Below are 14,824 nucleotides of genomic sequence, written 5' to 3'. Positions count from 1 at the left end.
TCTGAGAGTAGATACAACACAAGCAAGGATCTAGTCAGGAGACCAAGTCCACCAAGTGTTGCTCAGTAGAAACTGGGTAATGCAAATGCCTCCACAGCCATACTACACCTCTAGGATGGTGCTTTCATGTTGATATGCAGCGTCATTGTAATGCCATACATGTATGTTCTTCCCAAACAGTTTAACCGTACAGTTTCTTCAGTTCACATTTGGTGTTTTTGGCAAAATTCTGGTTGACAGCAGAGTGTATTTATAAAGAGTAGAAGCTCTACCCTCGGTATCCTGCCATGGACACCATGTTCCACAAAACCCTGCATCTCAATTTGTGTGGTAAACTCCTGTTGTGTGAGATGTTAACCAGCTCCAGTGAGTCCTTTAAGTCTTTGGCGTTAGTATCTGCATTGTGCTTTTGGAGTCGTCCTGGCTGGGCGCCCACTTGAAGGCAGAGTAAGCCACAAAACTAAATCATTTCCATTTATAGATAGTTTCTCCAACTGTGGACTGACAAATATCTAAAATCTTTGAGATGACTTTGTAAATATTTCCAGCGTTATGCAAATAAACAGTTCTGAGATCTTTTTCTTGCAAGGCTTGGATCAGCAGAGGCTTCTTGTAAATAGGAAACTCCTGTGTTAGAGTGTTTTTTTAGAGGTCTAAATAGCTCAAACCCACATCTGTGGTGTTACTGCATTGTTTGGACTTCAGGTTTACAGTCTAGGGGTTCACATATTTTTTCCAATCTACACTATGAATGATCCAATGCAATTTCGGGTGTTGTTAGTTAAATTGACTGTTTGTAATTGTAATTTAGATCAAGATTTTACCCTGTTTTATGACAAATTCACACATTAATAAAACTAATTCCAAGAGGTTCACTTCCTTTTCGTTGCCACTGTACATTTATACACACCGAATACAGTATGATGTAAGTTGTCTGTAACTTATTTATGCAGTTGGTCACTGAGGCAAAAATTGAGGCAAGAAACATAAATCTTGCACCAGTAAGAAGAAAACCGACTCTTGTCTCTGTGGATTAGAAATCTGAATAGCTTCAGTAAACTAAAATGCATCTCAGTATGATTTAGTACATTTTCAATTTCATTGGAAACACAGAGGATTCAATTACTGGCAGACAGTCAGAGTAATAACAGTTAAGTCATGAATTTTCATAAATCTGCCTGCTGCCATTGAGGAAAACATAAGTTGCTGCAAGTTAAATGCGAGATGGTTCATTCAGAGCATGGCTTATGTTTTAGGGAGCAGGTTAAGAAGGGACACAGTTATACAGGAGGAAACAGAGCACATGTACATTTTCAGTGTTATCATCTTTTCCTTGATTGCAGTTTAAGTTTTCATCTTTTGCTGTTCTGTCTGCAGGACGCTGCCATAAAGTATAACTACTGGTGCTCAGGGCACAAAAAAACACAAAGTAGGAAATTCATCCTGAACTGAAGAATTTGTCATCTGCTGTCTTGTAATTTTAATTTAAATTTTCCTTAGGAATATGAGTCATTAAAGTACAACTCATCAACTGGCACAGTAGGAACCTTAAAATGTAATCCTTGGGTTTTCAGTCCTGGTTGATTTGTTGACAATCATGGCTGCTATGGTAACAGCGACTGCAGTTTGATACTACGCTACTTTTGCAACTACTTTGTTAAAAACACAACAGAACAGCAACTGGTTTGTCGAGTGCAAACAGTTTTTCACACAACAACAGCGCCCAGTGTAGCTGGTCACCAAGTAAGCCGTGCAGTGTTCTTATTAGAGTAGAAGACGATCCTGGTTTTGCAGACTAAAAACATTTACTGTGAAGCATTGGCAGCAACAAATGTCCTGCTGGCATTAGCAGTAACTAAAAACTGGAAGCTTGTGAAGAGATCAAGCTGTGAACAGTGAGGCTGTCATCAGTGGGATAAAATTACACTGAATCACCTGTATGCATCATTTTCCTGTGAAATTTGTGTGCACAGGAAGGCAGTCAGACTGTATCACAGCAATGGTGAACTCTGTTACTATACAGACTAATATAGAGAAAGTTAATCACATGTAAGCATATTCTACGGCTATTATAGACAAAATACAAACAGATATCAAATTAGGATCTGATTTAATGGACTTTTTAACGATTATTTCAGGTGGTCCTGCTTTATAACATGAACGTCAGAGTGCTGAAAAAGGTTATTGTCTGAAAATGTAGCTTATTTCAGTTTTACACATATATGATGCAAGTCCCTAAATCATATTTAACAAATTATCACATAGCAAATGTAGGTCCAGAGAAGGTTTCACTGAGGTGGGTCACTCTGTCTGTGCTGCTATATACAGCATTTCATACAAGAACACCTTCAAATAGTTCCAACACAACAAAGTTTCCAAGTTTCAAGCCTCCTCCAGAAGTCTAGCATTCCTATTCAACACAATAACAGTATGCAAAGTTTGCACTTTGCTGAGTGAGTTTTAAAAATTTTATACTGTATATCATAAGTGGTCTAAGTGTTGATTATCTCTTATATTTTTATCTCAGGCTCCTGTTCTGTATCTGCAAATAGCGATGATAGATAGTGGTTACAATCTCATTTTTTACCCGGTATCATTAAAGTTTCATCTGATTATCCTCAGTATTCTATTATTAAATCAGTCAATAGCAGATGAGAGACTGTGGGAGGAGAGAGGAAAGCAGGAGAGAGATGCAAAGCGACTGAGAGAGAAAGATATCTTCTCCTTTCTTCTCCTTTCCCTGAGCTCACACTTTGAATTTATTTATCAAATCAGCGGTTTCAGATTTCACACAGATTCACTTTCAGCATCTTTAACTTCTTTCTAAATGAATCCTCCTGATTTTTTCACCTAAAGTTGTAACGATAAATAGCAGATATGCAAAATTTGTCAGTGCAGCAATGCAAGCCTGAGAAGAACGAAGACAAGGAGAATAAAAAAAGAAACACACTGAAAATGGAAAGACTTCAACTTTGATTTGTCGATAAGTGAGGCAACAAGAAGCAAATTATCGATCAGTGGGGAGCAAATAAGAGGCGGGTGCCAGAGCTGGGAAGCAAGAGGTGAGAGAAGTGGGAAGAGATGGAGATTGTGTGAGAGATGGAAAAGGGGTTGAGTTAAATGGATAGAGAGAAAGAGAGGGTAACTTTATCCTGGCAAAAAAGAGATAGAGAGAGCAGAGGGGTAAAGAGATGAAGATGGAAGAGAAGACGAGGTGGAAGGAGGAAAAGAAGAGTTAAAAGAGAAAGTCATCGATAGTGAAAAAGATACAGGGGTGATAGAAAAATGGAGGAGAGAAGAGGATGGAGAGACAGAGGTTTAATGGGAAAGAAGAAGGAGGACAAACAGAGAGAGAGTTAGATGGTTATCGACCATCTGAAACTGCTCTAATGCTGGTCACAGGTGCTGCTGTCTCCACACTGGAGACATCTGAGTGTGTGTGTGTGTGTGTGTGTGTGTGTGTGTGTGTGTAACAGGGCTAACAGTGTTTACAGACAGACAGCAGTGACCTCATGACACTCTGGGTGCATTTAGCCACAGCGTCAGACACACATGCACGGACTCGAACGTGTCTCTATCTGTGTTCTCCCCCCTTTTTTTCTGTCTCTTTCTTTTGTTTAAATCTCATCATCATCATTTCATCGACACACAGATGTGCTCTGCTGCACTATGTTACTGGACTCGCGCTGCAATGTTCTTGAAAGGCCTCAAAGTCTGCCGAAATGCACCAACAAACCTGATCTTTCACCGTGTGACAACAAATCTGGAATGTCCTCACTAAGTGGGGACGGAAAACAACTGTGTTTAAACAGCATGGGGGGCTGCACTAGTGGTGGCCTCTTGTTGAAGGGACTGGTAAACAATGAAGTACAAACCAGGAAGTCCAGTTTGAGGAACAAGTTTGAACATTTAAATGTTTATCATATGGAAAAATAGAACTCACTGAGGAGACCTTTCATTTCTGGAAAGTTATCAAGACTTGCAGCAGTCTTGAGGTAAACAATAGAAATAGTCAGTTCACTCGACATCCATCAGTAATGTGTGCTTTTATGTATCTGATCATCATCATCTTGCATGTGATCTAATGAATCTGGTTCATCTTTTTTGCTCGATGACACTGCGTTGCTTCACCAGACCTTTCATAGCAGCAGTCTTGAGTAAACAGTAGAAATAGTCTATTCACATTACATCCATCAGGATTGTTCTTGCACGTATCTGATCGGCCAAAACATCCCCCTGCTGGTGCAAAAGTTGAATTTAGTTCATCTTTTTTGCTCAATGACATTACATTACATTGCCAGACCTTCCATTAGGTAAACATTAGAAATAGTCTGTTCACATCATATCCTTCAGAAATGCATGCTTGCACATATCTGATCGGCCAAAACATCCCCCTGCTGGTTCAAAAGTTGAATTTAGCTCATCTTCTTTGCTCAGTATTACTGCATTGTTTCACTAGAACCTTCTACACTGGCACCTCTGCAGTACAGAAACAGGGATGTGAAAGATTTAGTGTAGAAATTCGTGCTTTCTGCACCAATGTGGATCTTCTGTGAACTTCTGCATGCAGCCCAAAAATTGCAACTGCACTGCAAACATGCTGTCTGCAAACTAGAAAACAAATGGTGCTTAAAATAAATGCTAATCTGAAGAGATTCTCTATCATCCACACATGCAGTAGCTGCTGCAGGAGGTTTTATTTGTGCCTGCCTTCAACTGACGCTGCCCAAACACAGTAGAAAGTTCTGAATTTCCTAGAAATCCTGTGCATTACCTACCAGCTGTGTCCAGCAGCACACGTCAGGAATAATCACAGTCCAGTGTGTAACTAACTGCTACATTAACTACATACAACTGCTGCAAAGTGCACAGTCACAGCTCTGTGTGTTTTTCTGTATGTGTTTGATAGGAGGGACAATGTGACCATCTGTGTAGAAGGCCAATGTATACCTACTGTACAATGAATAGAGCCTCCGCTGGCTGCTTTCAAAGTCCATTTTGGTCACACAGAAGACATTAATTGGCCTTAAGCTCATTAGATTGGCAAATACATATCCTATTTCCCTGTTGAATAATATATCTGTATCTTTAAGTATTTTGGTCACTGGAAACCTGAGCTTTACCTAAAAGTTTCTCAGATATGTCAAATCTTAGTATGTTTTTTTTTAAAATATATTCAAAGAAAACAATATTCATTTGGAATTTGAAAAAGCCCCAACAACTAACTTCTCAATAGGGTTTGAACTGCAATGTTCAAAGATCATATTCAAAGAAGAATACAAAAACAATTTCTCTGGCAAACAATTTCTTCCAGTTACTGAAAAAAATGTGCAAAAAATAGCTCCTTAAAGTCACTGAAAGCACACAAGTTTATCAGAACATCAAAGATCTGAATCACTATGCTGTACGTCTTAAATAAGATTTAACACAGAATAAGCTTCTGCAAATGTGAAATTCTCTGACATTTCCTCACAACTTGATACTCGCATGAATTTATGATGTAATGATGCTAATTCAAGAGATGATAATCCCTCCCTGTTTGATTCATAATAAGAAAATAATTGGCTGCTTCTAATTCATTGCAGTCAATTAATGAAGTGAGGGAACAGTAAAACGTCACTAATGTCAGGCCGCTTAACTGTGAAAATGGCTTCTAAGAATAGAACAACAGAATACAGCATGAGGGCAGTGCGTTAAAAAAAACGGGGCAGAGTTTCAAAGCCGAGCAGAATAACTGATAGGGAACCGGTTTTCCTGATCTACTGAGAAAGTAACAGGTTTTCGGAGAACACAAATAATTGTCTCATCACCATGACAACCAGCAAAGTATAGGTTGGCAGGAGGCGTTGCTGCAGATGCAAATGAGCTCTTGGCTCTGGGAAAACAAAAGCAGTGACCCGCAATAAAACACGCCGGTTGAAAAACAGCAGACCTCCAGTTAAACAGGGCGCTGAACTGTTCTCAGTGGGCGGATGTGGAGGTGTGACTCCAACCGCTGCCACCTTCACTCGCCTCTGACTCATTCCTCTCATTAAGAAAGCATATTTGTGACGCCTCACATCTCCAGAACAATTATCCAATAAAGGCGAGCTGTGAGTCTGCAGGCTGACGTTTCTCACCCCAGATCTGTTTGTCCGTCCGTCATGCAGTTAGTTAGAGATTCACTAACATTACTGTCTGATTTCTAATGCTTTCTTTTGATACAACCAGAATAATAAGGTGCTACATGTAAAGTGTCGACAAAACTTCATAAGTTTTCTATGAAATGCGAATCATGCCCCTCTATTATGTCTATTTATGGGTCGTTATTTGTAGCTTTTTGTCCCTTTTCAGCTCAACTTTATGGATGTGTGAATTTTAGACATATGAGATAGACAAAAACGCAGTTCCAAGTAAATGTTATTGATGCTCTGTCTAGTAATTGCATAAATAGTCTGTTTTTGCCAACATACACAAATCATTCATTAAGCTTTGTTTTTGTCCCGTTACATTATAGTCAAACACTGATTAATGCAGCTTCGGATTGAATTGTTTTGTGTCACTAGGAATTCAGAAAATAGGACCAAAGTGCAGACACAAATGGCAGGCAGGTTGTGGCGAAAAACTGAATTTGAATCAAGCTTAAGATACTTAATAAAAGATGGGGAACAAACACAAGATTTCTGGAGAATTTAGGGAAAACAAAAAGTTTCAACACAGAAAAAAAGTAGTTCAGTGAAACTCAAATCAGGCAAAGGGTGAGTTAACAGCAGGGAAGGAAAAACGGTACAGAAACGAAATGTACAAACCAGAAACGGACAAGTAGAATGAGGAAGGTGAACTAAGGAGACTAAACAGGAGGGTAGTGAACAGAACGAACAGACAAAACACAAGCGAAGACTATTTATTTAAAAAAAACTAATTAGGGAGACAAGACACAGGTTAGACACAAGTAAAACTAATGAAGGCAGTTAAAGAGGAGGGAAATGGAGACAAAGGGAGGAAGTAAAGTAAGTAGACACGCAAGGATGGGGATCTTTACAAAATAAAGCAGGAAGTAGCGACACAAAACTCAAGACTACAGCAGTTTTGTGTCAATTTACTGTGACTGAAATCTAATGTCGCAGTTAAACACATGAATTCAACAGTGACAGGGTTTCTCTCACCTCTCATTAATCTAATTATGAATCCATGTTTAGCATCTGGTGTGTAATTTACACATGCAGCAGGTGTTTTATGATGTTTCCAGATGACAAAGTGGGTCATTTTATGAATTCCTCCCAATCATGTTCCAGTAGTTTAGCATTATTTTGTATTAATTAGGAAGCCATTGACTCCTAATTTCTAAGATAAATTGGAGTTTTGCTACAACAAAGCAACACCCAAGCTGCACCTGCATCCCAAGATGTGATTTCAAGCAGATTAAGGAAAAATTGCAAACCCTGTTTACAGAATTGGGGAGGGGTTCACATGACAGCGGTGTTATGTTACAGTATAATGCGGTATTGTAGTGCAGTGGGTGTCGATCCTTCGGTCAGGCTAGCAGTTACTGTCGTTCTCTGCGCTGTAGCCGTTAATCACAGTGATTACTTAACCACACAGGCTCTTAAGTGCTGCTTATCAGAAGAACCTCTGGAGAGCAATTACACCATCATGCTATCTGTTTCACATTCACCCTCCTCTGAAGCTCTTTTTTTGTCCCGCTGTCCTCATCCCTCCATCCATCATCCCGTTCTTCTCCTGTTTCCTCCGCTGCCCATCTTTACTCTCACCTCTTTTATTACCGTCCTTTAAAATCTCAGTCTCCTGTCTAATTGTCCTTTTTTCTTCTTGTATTATCTCCTATCCTTGAATCACATTTTTTAATCCAGTTACTCAGATCCAACATTAGATTGTGACATAACTCATAAACTTCACCGTGCTAGTAGTACTACTTAAAAAGTCACCATATACACTCACTGGCCACTTTATTAGGTACACCCGTTCAATTGCTTGGTAACACAAATAGCTAATCAGCCAATATATTGCTAAGGAATGTAGAACACCATCATACCATCTCTGATCGCACAACACATGCAACCTTGACAAGGATGGGCTACAGCAGCAGAAGACAACAGTGGGTTCCACTTCTGTCAGCTAGGAACAGGAAACTGAGGCTACAATTTGCACAGACTCACCAAAATTGGACAATAGAAGATTGGAAAAACGTTCCCTGGTCTGATGAGTCTCCATTTCAGCTGTGATATTCAGATGTTAGGGGCAGAATTTGGCATAAACAACATGAAAGCATGGATCCATCCTGCCTTGCATCAACGGTTCAGGCTGCTGCTGGTGTAATGGTGTGGGTTTTTTTTTTCGTGGCATAATTTGGGCCCCTTAGTACCAATCATTTAAACTCCATAGCCCACCTGAGTGTTGCTGCTAACCATGTCCATCCCTTTATGACCACAATGGACCATCTTCTGATGGCTACTTCCAGCATAATAATGCTCCATGTCACAAAGCTCAGATCATCTCTAACTGGTTTCTTGAACATGACAATGAGTTCACTGTACTCCAACGGCCTCCACAGTCACCAGATCTCAATCCAATAGAACCTTTGAGATGTTGTGGAACGGGAGATTACCATCATGTTCAGCAGACAAATCTGCAGCAACTGCGTGATGCTATCATGTCAATATGGACCAAAATCTCTGAGAAATGTTTCCAACACCTAAGAATTTAGGCACTTCTGAAGGCAAAAGGGGATCCAACCTTTTTCTAACAAGGTGTACCAAATAAAAGTGACCAGTGAGTGTATATGCATCTAACAGATCAAAATCTGCTGCCAACTATTAAAAAACTGGAACATGAACAAACTTTTTAGTGCTTTTTTCCCCCCCTGTAAACTGACAGATTTGTGCACTGCCTATTGTGTGTTTGCCTCACAAACTTCACCCAAGGGCAAACACACTCTTTCAAAGGTTGCACCACTTTCCGACTTCTGAGGAAGACAGTGAAGAAGGAGGCAGATCTAAGGTGGTGTGGATGTATGTGTGTGAGATTGGTTGAAGAGTGGAAAAAGGAACTGGCAGGTGAAGTAAAGCTGGGCTTCTTAGCTAACCACAGTCATCCTCCTGCCTCCAAGGTCAGAGCTAAAACTGCACAGATTATCTTTCCAACAAGTTCAGAAATAGTTCAATAAGCGACGGAGAACAAGGAGGAGGAGGAGGAGGAGGGCGTCGAGGAAGGGGAGAAGGTGGTTCACTTGCAGTGTTATAAATGATGCCATAGATTCTGCCATTCCCAGATTGTGCTTTCCATTCATTGCTTTTTAATATATTTTAAGTGATTCAGTAGAAGTTCAAAGCTGAAAACAAGCAACAGAAAACAAGGGAAAGATGAAATAAAAGAGAGAGTGGGACCAACTGTCTGTATCCATCTTCACAGTGGGTGTAAATAGAGTGGGGGGGCGCTCACAAAGACTCCGAGAAGAAAAGGAGATTCTATTGATTTTAATATTATAACTGTCAGAGTAGAAAAGAGGAATTCTGTAGGAGGAACAGGGGATTCATTGTGTCGGCTTTTTACTCAGAAGAACCATTAAGGTCTGTTGAAACGTTTCCCCGACGCTCGGTGAAGCACAAAGCCATCCTGGAGATCAGTGTCTCTTTCTGCCTGCAGCCGCTGTTTTGCTCGATGCGTCGGTCATTGCTTACGCCAACTGTGACGTCCACACGAATCCATAACAGTTGGTGCTCGAGCCGTGTTTCACTCGCTGCAGCCTTTTTCTAAATGATAGATGTCGCTGCATAACCTACGCCTCTGAAACTGCAGCAGGAGAGGACATTCGAACACGAACACGACGCCGGTTTTTCCACAGTTTTCTGCAGAACCTTGCATCTTTTCCAACTGTTTTAGCAATTTCACGGCTTGAGTTCTGCACCATATGGGAATCCCACAGCGACGGATCATAGAGACGTCTGCAGAGACAGACCTGCTCACAAAATCACGCCGCCAGCTTGCCCATTTTGCATTTGCTAGCTGTGTTTAATTAACATTTAGAGTTGTACTACCGGATAAAACATCATCCAAACACACTGAGCAGCAGCAGTGATGACACTTTAATGAAACTGTAGAACATGTATGTCAATTTGTGTACATATATGTGTACATAAAGCTTTTTTTTTACCCTAGAAATGTTCACATCTTTCAGAGATGTTCCTAACTGTTCCCAACATTTCTTTCAGAAGAAACTACTGCCTTACATTTATTCTTAAGAGCATGAAAAGCATCTTCCATAAGAGGAGATGCATACCAGGAAAACATGAGGCCACAATTTGATTTGGTTAAACCCCATGTGTCCTCCTTAAAGCTGTCTGGTTTCACATCTGTGCTGCATTTTGTTCTAACATTCTTAGTATATTGATAGTAAATAATCCTTTAAATGTGCAAATCCCTGTCCAATCCACACCTTTAAATTCAAAGAACACTAAATTTCAGACTGACACGCAACAATCAAAGGCAAAACTATTGTATATAGTCCTGAACTCTTGATCATCTTCAAAACGTGCAGTGTCTTTACTGTTAGACTACAGAAAAACACATTCATTCAGTATTTATCCTCAATCTGACCACAACCAAGTAGCAAAAACCCATTCACACACACACAAAACGGTAGACCACCAAATTACAACCTACTATTTGCTCCGGTTGTTGTAATTTTGCATCTATTTCTGGCAATTTTGTGTCTTTTTGTGGTGACTTAGCCTGTTTTTGTTAGGATTTTACATCTTTTTGTGGTGATTTTACATCTTTTGAGGTAATTTTGTGTGTATTTTTGATGATTTTTCCAGATTTTTTGTTGTCTTTAAGCCTCTTTTTGTTGTCATTTTGTGTCTTTTTTGGGAATTTTTTGTCCTTTTGCAATGATTTAGCCTGTTGTGTTGGGATTATACATCTTTTTGTGTGTTTTTTGTTTGTTTTTTTTTTTTTACAACTTTTATGGTAATTTTGTGTCTTTTTGTGGTGATTTAGCCTGTTGTGATTTTACGTATATCTTTTTGTGGTTTTTTTTTTTAAACAACTTTTAGGATTATTTTGTGTGTATTTTTGATGATTTTTCCAAATTTTTTTGTGGACATTTAGCCTCTTTTTGTTGTTATTTTGCATCTTTTTGTGGTCATTTTGTGCCTTTTTGTGTTGATTTAGCCTGTTTTGTTGTCATTTTACATCTTATTATGGTAGTTTTGTGTCTTTTTGTTGTGATTTTGCATATTACAAGTAGAGAAAACACATTCACACACACAACATGGTAGACCACCAAATTACAACCTACTATTTGCTCAGGTAGATAAAATATCTTCTGTTCTGTTTGGTTTTGAGAAATCAGATTGACGGACTGAAGTTGGAAATTGGCAGAAGCAGAGATTTGAGATTCACAGACTACATGCCAGAACGACAAAATGGCAAAATTTCAACTAGACGTAGGCGGAAAATGAGCTACAAGTCTAACTGGCTCAGTAAAGTTCATAGACTCAAAGCAGAATCTTTCCAACAACACTTTAAAGACACTCTTCGTAGCTTTGAAGCTGCTTCTGTTGCGTCTAAATAAAAACGCAGCGCAGACCAACATGCAGCTTGAACCATTCAGCGACACAAGTGGCTGATTTAATTGTTCAGTCTCATTATTTATTAATTGTCTGCAGCCAATACCCCAGGAGCTGAGAGACGAGTACCTGCTGTACTGTAATGTCGATGCTTGCCAGCTCGGCCCATTTGCTAATGCAGTTTGACTCGCTTTTGCAACAAGTTAATGGGAGTTAAAAAAAACAAACAAACAACTAAATAAAAAATAAACTAGTGCCGAGAAACGAGTGGAAGTGATGTCAGAGGGAGTTCAAAGTGAGGGGAAAGAGCAGAGGAGATGTTTGTGTACAGCGTGTTCTGACTTTATTTTTTTCATTCTTTGATCTCTAAAACCCACTCTGACAGTTTATTATGTACAGTAAGAGCATTAGACTCACTTACTGTGGCGCGTTTAATCCACAGTCCAAACACTGAGCCTGAGTGTCACTGCGTATTATGGGATGTGAATACACTGACATACTGACCTAATGATCTAACCGTCAGGAAAAATCCCAGCTACTGCACCATAGATAGATAGATTTTTATACTGTATTTACATGTTTAAATACTGTTTTTGATTGTACATACCAGCAATTTTGCACCTTAATTATATTTATCAGCACATTTTGCAACTTATTTCTTCGAAAAGCAAGCTAGTTGCACATTTTTGGCACAGTGGTTTCGTCATTTTCCTTAAATGTACTACTTGATACCTTAAATTTTCCCAGAGTGATGAGCAACGTAACTACATAGATAGATAGATAGATAGATAGAGTGTATTTACACTTTAAAATATTTTTTATTGTATATACCAGCAATTTTGCACCTTAATATCAGCAATTTCTGCAACTTATTTCTTCACATTTCTTCGCAATTTCCATGTTAATTGTACATATTTTCTTAATCATACTACTAGACACCTTGAATTTTCCCGAGGTGATGAATATAGATAGATAGATTAGATAGATAGATAGATATTTTATAGTGTATTTACTCCATTTAATGCTGTTTTTGATAGTATATACCAGCAAATTTGCACCTTTTATTGTAAATATTAACAATTTCTACAACATATTTTTTCAAAAAGCAAGTTAATTGCATGTTTTTAGAACATTTGTTTCCTTTCTTTTCTCAATTATACTACCAGATACCTTGCATTCCCCTGCGGTGATGAATAAAGTAGATAGATGATAGATAGATAGATAGATAGATAGATAGATAGATAGATAGATAGATAGATAGATAGATAGCTAGATAGATAGATAGATAGATAGATAGATAGATAGATAGATAGATAGATAGATAGATAGATAGATAGCTAGATAGATAGATAGATAGATAGATAGATAGATAGATAGATAGATAGATAGATAGATAGATTTTTATAGTGTACTTAGACTGTTTAATTCTGTTTTTATATATTTGTATGTTCCAGCAATGTTGCACCTTTATTGTAAATATCAGCAATTTTTGCAACTTATTTCTTCAAAAAGCACAATTTGCCCATTCTTTTGCACACTGGCTTCCTTATTTTTCTTAATTATACAACTGGATATCTTGAATTTTTCAGAGGTGATGAATAAAGTATCTAGATAGTAGGTGGATAGATAGATTTTTGTAGTGCATTTAGACTTTTTAATACTATTTTTATTGTATATCCCAGCAATGTTGCACCTTTATTGTCAATATCAGCATTTTTTTTTACAATTTACTTCTTCAAAAAGCAAGTTAATTGCACGTTTGTAGCGCACTGGTTTTCTCGTTTTTCTTAATTATACAACTTGATACCTCGAGTTTTTAGGAGGTGATGAGTATGATAGATAGATAGATAGATAGATAGATAGATAGATAGATAGATAGATAGATAGATAGATAGATAGATAGATAGATAGATAGATAGATAGATAGATAGATAGATAGATAGATAGATGCAGCCTGCAGATCTACATTCTGGTTTTCTGCAGCAGCAGGTGACAGTTTCTCTCTCAGTTAAAGGAAACAGTAGTAAAAGACACAGTTTACTCACATTCGGAATCCCGGATTCTTGCGTTCACTTCCCAGATTTATGCGTATCCAGAGCAAAAAAGAAAAAAAAAGTCAGTAGATTTCATTGAACCTCCGTGAAAAAAACGAGTGAAAGAGAGAGAAAGTGTCGGAGCGTAGAACAGTGTGAGCAGAGCGACAACAGCCGGCAGACTGAGGCTGAGAGAGAGAGAGAGAGAGAGAGAGAGAGAGAGAGAGAGAGAGAGAGAGAGAGAGAGAGGCGCTTTTCTGCATGACTGGATCGCTCTTAGTCTCTCTCTCTCTATGTGTGTGTGTGTGTGTGTGTGTGTGTGTGTGTGTGCAGCGTGTGTTGTGCCTCAGATTTTAACAGCTAAAATCCACGAGTGTGTGCTGTGATGGTGTTAAAGCTCAGTCTGTAGATGTGTGTGTTTGTGTGTGATAATTCTGCATCTTTTTGTGGTGACTTTGCCTGTTGTTATATGGATTTTGCATCTTTTTGTGGTCATTTAGCGTTTTTGTTGTAACTTTTGTATTTATTGTGGTTATTTGACCTCTTTTTTGCATCTATTTGCGGTGATTTTAGTTGGGTTTTTTTGCATTTTTTTCTTCTATTTATATTTAACCTTTATTTATCTGGGTATGTCAATTGAGAACCAGTTTTCATTTACAGTTTTTGTCTCTGTTATTTAGCCTGTTTTTGTTGGGATTTTACATCTTTTTGTGGTGATTTGTCATCTTTTTTGTAATTTTGGGTGTTTTTGAGGATTTTTTCAGATTTTGTTGTGATTTTTTGTGGTCATTTTTCCTCTTTGTTGTGATTTTGCATCTTTTTATGGCAGTTTTGTGTCGTTTTGTCGCATTTTTGCATGTTTTTATGGAAATTTTCTACCTTTTGTGTTCATTATCCATCTTTTTGTGGTAGTTTAGCATCTCCTTGTGGTGATTTTACATCTCTTATGGTAATTTGTGTGTATTTTTGATGGTTTTTCCAGATTTTGTTATGATTTTTTTATGGTCATTTGGTCTCTTTTTTGTGATTTTACATCTATTTGTTTTAGTTTTGTGTCTTTTTGTGGTGATTTTCCATCTTTTTGTTTTAGTTAGTATCTTCTTGGAGTAATTTTGCATCTTTTGTGGTAATTTTGTATCTTTGTGGTAGTTTAGCATCTCCTTGTGGTGATTTTGCATCTTTTTGTAGCCATTTAGCATTTTGTTTTTCATAGTTTTGCATCTT

The 14,824-nt window shown here is 38.2% G+C and overlaps 1 protein-coding gene across 1 annotated transcript in view; it reads right to left on the bottom strand.

Moving 5' to 3' along the window:
* gpr4 (G protein-coupled receptor 4) overlaps positions 1–13,770 on the bottom strand; it is a 54,285-nt gene extending 40,515 nt beyond the window's left edge. The window contains exon 1 of the mRNA XM_023292211.3: positions 13,613–13,770. The gene's annotated coding sequence lies outside the window, so the exon portion shown is untranslated. The remainder of the gene's footprint in view (positions 1–13,612) is intronic.
* Positions 13,771–14,824: the final 1,054 nt, after the last annotated feature.

This window comes from Amphiprion ocellaris, chromosome 7 (assembly GCF_022539595.1).
Source record: "Amphiprion ocellaris isolate individual 3 ecotype Okinawa chromosome 7, ASM2253959v1, whole genome shotgun sequence".
In the NCBI taxonomy this organism is placed as follows: Eukaryota; Metazoa; Chordata; class Actinopteri; family Pomacentridae; genus Amphiprion; species Amphiprion ocellaris.
This window is presented reverse-complemented; position numbering and strand designations above follow the sequence as displayed.